This window comes from Stylophora pistillata, chromosome 10 (assembly GCF_964205215.1).
Source record: "Stylophora pistillata chromosome 10, jaStyPist1.2, whole genome shotgun sequence".
In the NCBI taxonomy this organism is placed as follows: domain Eukaryota; kingdom Metazoa; phylum Cnidaria; class Anthozoa; order Scleractinia; family Pocilloporidae; genus Stylophora; species Stylophora pistillata.
This window is the reverse complement of record NC_142528.1, coordinates 19,684,736-19,693,278: the sequence shown is the minus strand read 5'-3', so window position 1 is coordinate 19,693,278 and position 8,543 is coordinate 19,684,736. Positions and strand designations below refer to the sequence as shown.

The window sequence follows — 8,543 nt, the reverse complement described above, 5'->3', positions numbered from 1 at the left end:
GGCTTTGAGACACGCGGTACGCAGAAATATCCAAAAAATCGTCTAGTTCATCGAATAGAAGATGCTTTTCGTCTAGGAGAAAGAGAGAACAACATGACAAGATAGTCAGATGTAATTGAAGCAGGCGATGTAAAAAAAAATCGATAGGTACACGCCCTATAATGAAATATTTCGGGGGTCTAAAAAAGAAAAAAAAATTGGCATCAGACATGAGGAACCATTTAGGGTGATTCTCTTTCATAGATGGACAGAGTACCATGTTCTCCTAATCTATAATCCATCAGATGTCTATGCTCTTCGTAGTTTTTAGGATTAACCATTTGCACACGCAAATTAAAATAAAATTGATTTCTACCGAGATACACAGCCTGCAAGCATTCATAGACGTCTAAATGAGAAATGACAATAAGATAATTCGGCCTCCACAATTGTACATTGTAATATAAAAGATAAAGTGCAAGATCAACGGATTGGAACAATGTAGTTTCTTCAAAGTGTAAAGGTGTCGTATCAAAAACCTAGAGAAAAAAAAAGACCAATGGTCACATGACTTCGAGATGAAAACAAATAGTATCCTCAGTTTCTAATCTAGTGCGCGCTACAAGACGATAATGAAACTCTTCTCCAAACCAGTCATACCACTGAACCTCACACCGTGGAATCATAGTCAGTGGGTATAAAGCATGAATGGTCCAAAATAACTCGGGATTATTAATTACGATTAATTGTCGACCTAGTGGCAAAGACGATAAAAAGTGATACATCATAAATATTGCCGATCGAATCGCTTCTTGTGTCAGGTGAGAAAGGGTGTCTTGATATACCTATAAAAAAAGATGAGAAAAAAAATCAAGAAAAAAGAAGCAAGAAAATGCTGTTCATCCATGCATAATATGGTATGATTCCAGGTATGACAGATCGGTCGCGTGTAAACTCATATCGGATCCTACCTCTCATGGGACACTTAGTTGATAAAAAAACTTTCTATCATTAAAATGCACAGTACATTATCATGACGAGTTAAATACATTTTAAGTAAGACGAGAGCTATGCGATATTCGCAATAATGAAACTCATCCATTTCCGTTATCTGAAAACAGGATGAGAGGTCATTAAAAAAAGACAGGAGCATATTTAAAAATTTTCACCTCGTGATTACCCCTCACGCCAAAGCAACATAAACAGTTATAATAGCGTTGTTCTAATGGATTTCTAAAAAAATGAACAGTGTGAGACAATGGTGGAATAGCTTCTGCCATTTCAAAAAGACCCCACAAAGACACGTACACGCATATATAATAATCTAACTCCCACGAAAGGTCTAATTTAATATTCCAAAAAAAATTATGAAAGAAAAAAGTCTCTTGTAATTCTTCTGCAAGCGGACTGACTATCCCAATCTAAAGAAAAAGATTCGGAAATGGTCTTAGCAATACAGTACACGAAGCATTACTAAATTCGCCCTCTCCTATGACAAAAATATGTTGGTCATGCGATCTGGATGGAAATTCTCTATGCACGTGTAAAAATGAATGCATGGATGGAATCATCATAAAAAAATGCCCGTAAAAACACAAAAAACTCGTCATTAAAAGGAATGGTTTTAGAATACTCATACAAGGGTGTGTTGTTTTCACGCGAAAATTCATGACATAATTCAACTATGATTTGTGTCAAGACAAAATACAAATCAAAATAACGTTCATATCTAATTTCAACGGCATGCAGGAACCAACGACGTTGCCGTATTTATATAAAAAAACAGACAAGGGGTCACTCACTTATCGTTAATTCGCGAAAATACATATGATAATGAAAACGCGTGAGTGCGTGCATCGGGTAACGTGTTCGAATATTAAAAAAGTGTACTAGTGGATGATACACATTTGGAAATGTCTCTTAAGGTGGCTCAATAGGGTTTTTTGGCCGGGCGAAGAATGGGTACGAAAATGGCGCGAGCTTTTAAATGGCATCAAATATGTAAACAAACATGGCGGCTTAACGAGAGTGCACAATTTTATTCACATAATCGCCAAGTTTACTTGACGAGAGTGAATCGGCATCGATACTTTCCAGTAATGAGCACAATATTGACAGTGAAAGACCAGAAGTTTACACAACCCCTACACAACATCCGTAATGCGTCAAGTCGCTTTCGGAAAGTGGAAGCGATCGAAACCCGAAAAGAAACAAAAATAAAAAGGTTACACGGAGGGTTCAAAACGTGGAATGCCAAAAGGAAGCTCCAGTATGATAACATATCCAAGGAAAACGAACCCCCAGCAAAACTAATGACACGAGCATGTGAGGTCAGTACGTTTTTCTTTCTTCGGAAGTCTTAATTTTTGGTAAGATTTTCCTGTCAAGCCTGTCCTAATTATCGGCCTACCTGTTCTGTTGACTCCAACCCTGATTCCCATCAGCAGAATAAAGCTAAGAGGAAGGCGAACCTGCCACAAGGATCCAGACTGCTGGACTTAGAAACCCTTACAGATGGTCTGAAGGAATGCTTATTTTGTCATTACGGAAAATTCTCACTATTTTTAACTGCACTATAGCATATTTTACACCATTATCATATAAAAGAACATAAATATTGTGGAGTGCTTTTTCCCTGTTAGTTTACACTGTATTTTACAATATTTCTAGGCCCTTTGTCTCTTGGAAATGTTATTGAAGAACAGCACAGTGGCTTGGCAAGCACGTTTACTGTTATATGCAGACAATGCAATGCGGAAAACACCATTAAAACATCAAAAGAGCACAGATCTGGTGCACGCGGTCCATTGACCGTTGATGTGAACACGAGAGCTGCCCTTGGCTGTTTGCACACAGGAGTGGGCAACACCCATTTAAACAATTTACTTTCAATCCTCAATGTGCCTGCACTGAACTCATGAACTTTTAAAAATCGGGAAAGGGAAGCTGGAAAGGCAATAGAGCTAGTAGCAAAAAATAGTTGCCAGCAATTCCTAATCCTTGAACGAGAGAAGGCAATTGAAAATGGTAACGAGCCTGACCAGAACAATTTGGTACCTATTGCCTGTTCTTATGACATGGGGTGGCAGAAACGGGCGCGAGGTTTCAACTCTAAGACCGGACATGCTGCAGTCATGGGCCTTTCAACTGGTAAGGTCCTTGACTACACAACAAAAAATAAAATGTGCCGCTCCTGTGATGAAGCTAAAAAGGCAGGAAAACAACCAAATGACCATGACTGTAGAAAAAATCATTCAGGCTCTTCAAAGTCAATGGAGCCTTTAGCTGCAGTGGAACTTTTCAATAAGGTAACTAAATCAAATGTCAAATTTTCAATTTACACCAGGGATGATGATTCAATGACTAAATCTCTCCTAAAGCAAAAGGTACCCTATGGTGTGGAAAAATGGAGTGATACAGTTCACATAAAAAGATCCCTTACAACACGCCTATACAACTTGAGCCAACGAAGTAAGTTCCCCAACAGTTCAGTGTTGTCACAGAAAGTCATCAATTACCTTGTCAAATCCTTTACATACTGTATTGCACAAAATAAGGGGGATGCTACAAACATGAAATCTGCAATTCAAAGCATTCTGCCTCATGCATTTGGTGACCATACTGGTTGTAGAGAAACATGGTGTCGATACAAGAAAGACCCTTCTCATTATTGTCACAGAGATCTTCCCTATAGCAAAGAACTCCAAGGAGATAGCACTCAATCAGCCCTGAAATCTCTCTTTGATGAATATAGCACAGACATTGTTATAAACAAACTTGCACCTGCAGAAAATTCTCAACGTAACGAGTCTCTGAACAGTGTGGTGGGCTCGAAGAACCCCAAAATTCGCTTTTACGGGGGAAGTGAAAGCAATGATTATCGAGTGTCCTGCAGTGTCTCTCAAGTAAATTTAGGTTACAGGTACATTCCTCAAACTCTAGCGTCACTTAACATAGCGCCAGGTCTTTTCTGTGTAGACCATAATACGAAAATGGACAAGAAAAGTTCGAAGGACAAACAAAGGAAATCAACAGTTGCATTCAAGCGACGTCGATCACAATTACACAAACACCAGATTTCAGAAACCTCGAAAGAAGGTACCATGTATGAAAGTGGCATTGGCCTGAACCTAAACTCTTCTGCGACAACATTGGAGTTGAACAATTCTGAACTTTCAATCACTGATCTTTATGATATAACCGCTGCTGTCACAAAACAACAACAAGAACAGTACGAAAATGCAGTTCCGAAATACACTTCGAGACCCACAGTTCAAAAGGAAAAATTTGATGAGAGTAAATGTAATCACTTTGTTTTATTTGACATCGAGACAAATTCAACGGGAAAATCAGCAGAAGTATGTCAGCTCGCTGCCGTGGATGGGTCAGGTAAACAATTCTCATGCTATATTCTACCAACCAGAGACAGATTCTCACGCGTCAAAGGTCAACAAACTTACAGTTAAAAGTGTCAATGGAATCCGCAGACTTTTCAAAGATAATCGACTAGTAGAAGCCTTTGAGTTATCGCAAGTACTTAGGCAGTTCTTAACTTTTTTGAGGGCCAGCATAGATTCAGCTTCAACACGATCCACAAAGCCTGTTTGCACAATCTTGGCTGGACACAACGCCGCCACATTTGATATTCCAATACTTCTTCGAAACGGTGGCGAAAATTTTATCGCGGAGCTCAGTTCCATCAGTTCCATCCGGTTTGCAGACACTCTGACACTGATGAAATCACTCATGAAAAGCAAGCACTCTTCCATCCAAAACGCAGAAGGCAAATTTCCAAAGCCTGGGCAGAGTTCTGTTTACGCACATTTATTTCAAACCACCTTTGATGCCCACGACGCCCTAGAGGACGTGAGCGCTCTTCGAAGAATCTTGCTTTCGCCTAGGTTGGCTTTGTCTGATGAAATGCTGGTGAACAGAAGTTCTGTAATCTCTGTCAAGGACGCCGCCGAAGACCTGAAATATCTTGACAACCGTCATCAGAGACTCTTGTCTTTTCGAGGAAAGCTGTACAACCCAGGTCATGCGGATAGCCCAATAAAGCAAAGCATTGCCGAAATAATTGCTGGCAGTGGCTTAAGATATGAGGATTTAAATAATTTGTACCAACGATTTGGACGGAAAGGTCTTTTGTGTATTTTGACGAGACCGCCATTGTCCAGTCGCTCATCGCTTCCAAGGGTCACAAACACGACGAGAATATTCTCCGCAATTTTGAAACACTTCAAAGAGATTTCCAAGGATTCTGCGGCATAGTAAATTAAGGTATGTTCTCAACTGACTTTCAGGTCAAAAGCAGTTTGTACAAAAACGTCAAAGATAATGACCGCCCGTGTTTACACATTCGTTCTCGACAAAACCGCGTGGTTCGAAAGTTCGCGCATGCTCAAATAGCGATCTTGGCGAATTCCTATTCTGATCACGTGATTGTCATTGAGGTGAGAAAATAGAAAGTTCCCCCTCAGATTTCTCGTATTTCCTTCGGTGAAATTCCTTAAAATTTGGCAGAGATGTTATACCCTTTTAGCTTTCCTTGCTGTGAATTTATCAGAAAACTTTGTAAGACAAGTTTTTCGCTCAGCCAAAAAACAACAAAAATGTTAAAAGCGAAAAAACTACCTTGACAACCCCTATTTTTTTCGATTTTAAAAGTTTCGTCTTGTCAGACTCTACCCGGTCGGAGAATAATAGAAAATTTTACCGAAGGAAATTGAAGAAAATTGAAATCAAAGTCAAACAGACGTCAAAAAATGGCGATATTTGAGAAGTTTTAATTTGGGACTAAAAGCCTTGACTTCAGAGGTGACTGTTGTACAGCAAATTTAGGCCCTTGTTTTTTATGTTTCAGTAGCTTTGATTTGAAAAATAGCAAAAACAACGAGAAAAATTAACTTTCGATTGATGTCACTGGCGCGCGCTTCGTGATCTTGCATGACCCTATTGAGCCACCTTAAAAAACACTAAAAATCTAATACCATAAAAGGTCTACGAAATAAATAGTGATACTCTTCCTCTCCTTGAATTAAAAAATAATCTAAAAACAACCTGACGGAATTTTACGGCACATAAATTTCTATAAGAATATATCTGACATTTCTGAAAATCCACGGTCTATTTAATTTCTGTAACATGTGGCGTACAGTTACAGATGAAAATTGCGCATGCCACAGTCCTTGTAATAAGCAGTCTTGATGACTGGAATAAATCTAGAATAAAAAAAAAAGACCAGAAGTCACTGACACATTCCAGTCGGTGGAATAAGAAGGAATGACAAAATACGACCCAAAAGTCTTACCTCTCGAATCTGTGCTTCTAAGGCACCGGGTTCTGAAAGGGCGCGAAGATCTTGAATGGCCTGCTGTCTCATGGATTCGTGTGTAGGGGTTAACGGGGATGGAATCGGTCCTTTGTCTACCAAATTTACGTCTAGATCTTGTCCATCCGTAGCGTTCTCAGCATTCGGGTTAAGATCCATAGGTTCCTCCCGTCTTGCACGAGATGGAAACGGTTCGCGACAATGACCACAGTAATGTGAGGTGTTTCGATGGTCTGTAAGACATCTCCTGTGGATTCTCTGTTGGCAGCATGGAGTCACGGTGGCTTGTACCAAGTTTACAGAAATGGGGACGAGACAGATGAAACACGAATACACATCTCCATCCTTTTCTGGTACTTCATCTCGCAATCTTCGTGAATATCGCCTTGCAATGTTCCTAGGTTCCTAGGCAAATTTTGAAAGAAGTCAATACAGAACACAGTGAATACACAATTTTTTTTCAGAGACTTACCTTCTTGTCAGCCACACACACACACGAGATAACTTCTAAGTCTTTTAAGTGATCACTTTTTATAATAAAAAAAGGAATAGAGTGAATGGGAACGTAAAAGAAGGGAATCACTGACAATGAGAAGTAATGTCAAAAGGATTAGTAAGGATTAGTAAGGATTAGTGGTCACACAATAGGAAATGTGTGTGGAATGTGTGGACACTCTATTGTCCCAGAACCGGCATATATTAACTACTACAATCCCTCACGTACGCAATTTCCTAAAAGGCTTATAACCTCAAGTGGCGGGAACCATAAATGGTCCGTTTGTACGAAAGAGAGCACGTGTAAGCATGGCGGGAAAAAAAAAGAGCGCGAATTAATGTGAATGACCCCATACGAATCGGAGAGCATCACGATACTGTCAGTGACGAAGACCTCATATGAATCGGAGAGTATTACGATAATGTCGTCAGTGACGAAGATTTCGTCAGTGGGAATGACGAAGTAGACCTTAGGAGAAGTCAGCGTAGCGCACAGCGCGGCGCACAGAGTGGCGCAGGTCCGCAGAGCCCACTATTTGAACAGCATCTCATTGGACAGCCATCGCGTTTTAGGAAGACGCTCTTAAAACAACGAGTGCGAACCAAAAAGAAACAGCTTCGAAATGCTACCAGACACGATGATTTGGGGAAAGAACTCCCCCAAGCAGTGGCCCGTGTATCGCAACGAATTTTAGAAGATACAGGACGGCGTTGGCGACGCGGGATTCGCGACGAGGATCAAGTGCTCTTTAATTTTTCCACTCCGCGTTTTCAACATCCACTTCAATCGTCTTATTTTCGAGTGAGTGAAGTGCGCGATGGCAGCGATCGATGAAATGGATATCTACAAGTGCTTGCGAATCAACTGAATTCCAACGAATCCTTTCAAGCAGACGATCCCTTTGATGTCGATGTCACGCCGGTAGCGCGCGGAAATGTACAACAAGAAAACAGCAATGTAGGGGGAAAAGGAAAACGATGGTTAGGTCGAAAGAAATTACAAGATGTGTTACACAATCGACGCAGTATTTTAAAGGTAAGCAATGAGGACCACTTGTGTTGCGCTCGAGCTATTTGGTTCGCGAAATCGGCGTGTGACACATTCGGTTACCCTACAGATCGAGAAGCGCAGCTTTATTATCAAAATATCCGAAAACGTCCACAAGCACTGATGAGATGCGCTCGCTATTTACATCGTGAAGCAAGAGTGCCCGAAAGACCGTGTGGAAATTTGGACTTAGAAGCGTCTCAAGCCTATTTAGCACCTACCTACCAATTGAAAGTCATCACTGCCTGTTACCCTTATGGTATATTGTTTGAAGGTCTCGTGCCCGAACCACCGAGGCATATCGTGCGTTTGCTCTATGTGCCTTCTACCACCGAAGAAGGAATGGGTCATTATCACGGATGCAAATCTTACCAGGCCTTTTTAGAAAAATCGTGTTTTTGCGATGTATGTAACAGAGGCTACGATCATGAAGATTTTCGTCGTCATCCGTGTGATGGGCGACGATGCAAAGCATGCAAACAAGTAGCGTGCGGTTCTAAATCCTACCATCCCAGCCTCTATTGCCGCGAGTGTCATCGTCACTTTTACGATGAAAGATGTGTCGCCTACCACATTTCTGAAGGCATTTGCGCTACCTGGGTGGGCTGTGAGCTGTGCTGCAAAAAATACACACCTTCCGACGACCCGCACGAATGTTATACGGGGCGATGTCGGGGTTGCCGAGAAGAT

The 8,543-nt window shown here is 40.9% G+C and overlaps 1 pseudogene; it reads left to right on the top strand.

Moving 5' to 3' along the window:
- Positions 1-3,012: 3,012 nt before the first annotated feature.
- On the top strand, positions 3,013-5,920 carry LOC148722139 (uncharacterized; annotated as a pseudogene).
- The last annotated feature ends 2,623 nt before the right edge of the window (positions 5,921-8,543 follow it).